This window comes from Chinchilla lanigera, unplaced genomic scaffold (genome assembly GCF_000276665.1).
Source record: "Chinchilla lanigera isolate Chin_1 unplaced genomic scaffold, ChiLan1.0 scaffold00145, whole genome shotgun sequence".
Classification (NCBI taxonomy): Eukaryota; Metazoa; Chordata; class Mammalia; order Rodentia; family Chinchillidae; genus Chinchilla; species Chinchilla lanigera.
In genome coordinates this window covers 640,414-641,138 of record NW_004955546.1, presented here as the reverse complement: position 1 = coordinate 641,138, position 725 = coordinate 640,414, and positions in this window count along the sequence as shown.

Genomic DNA, 725 nt, shown 5'->3' with positions numbered 1-725 from the left:
GTTTTGTATTCATGTCTGTTTGCTACATGACTCGCTTTCCTATTTGATCCCAATATAATCAATTTTACCTGAACAATTATACTTGTAACCTTATTGGCTGACCATAGTTTTGTCCCACCTCATGCCCACCTAGCAAGTTCCCATGTTTTTTACCTTGGACCTGCTCACCTTGTGGTTTTGCCCTACAAAAGTCCCTAGAAAAGATAGGTTCCTGGACAACCCACTCGGGCCCCCTTCTGTCCCTCTTGGACAGAAGCTTTCTTTCCCTCAATAAATATATTCTGCTCTTAACCTCCGTTGTTCCTAAAATTTATTCTTCGATTTTAGAGAACACGAACGCGGCCCACATACCTTTCACTTTGGGAGCTTTTTCTCCCCTAAACCAACATCAGGAGATTTATTCTTCCCTAGAATATTGAACTTGAAACTTGAACACATTTGCAACCCATTACAGAAGAGCCCACTAAGTCCTTTAGGAAAACAGGAGCAGCACTGAAAGGGCAGGGCTAAAGGCTGTCAGTGCAAGAATTCCTCAGGGGAGGTGAGGTCAACAGTGTAGAAGACATGCCGGGCATGATGGCCCACGCGTGTAATCCCAGCACTCGGGAGGCTGAGCCAGGAGGATCGTTGCGAGCTCGAGGCCAGCCTGGGCTACAAAGTGAGCTCAAGGCCAGCGTGAACTGCATAGCGAGACCCAGTCTCAAAAAAAAAAAAAAAAAAAAAAA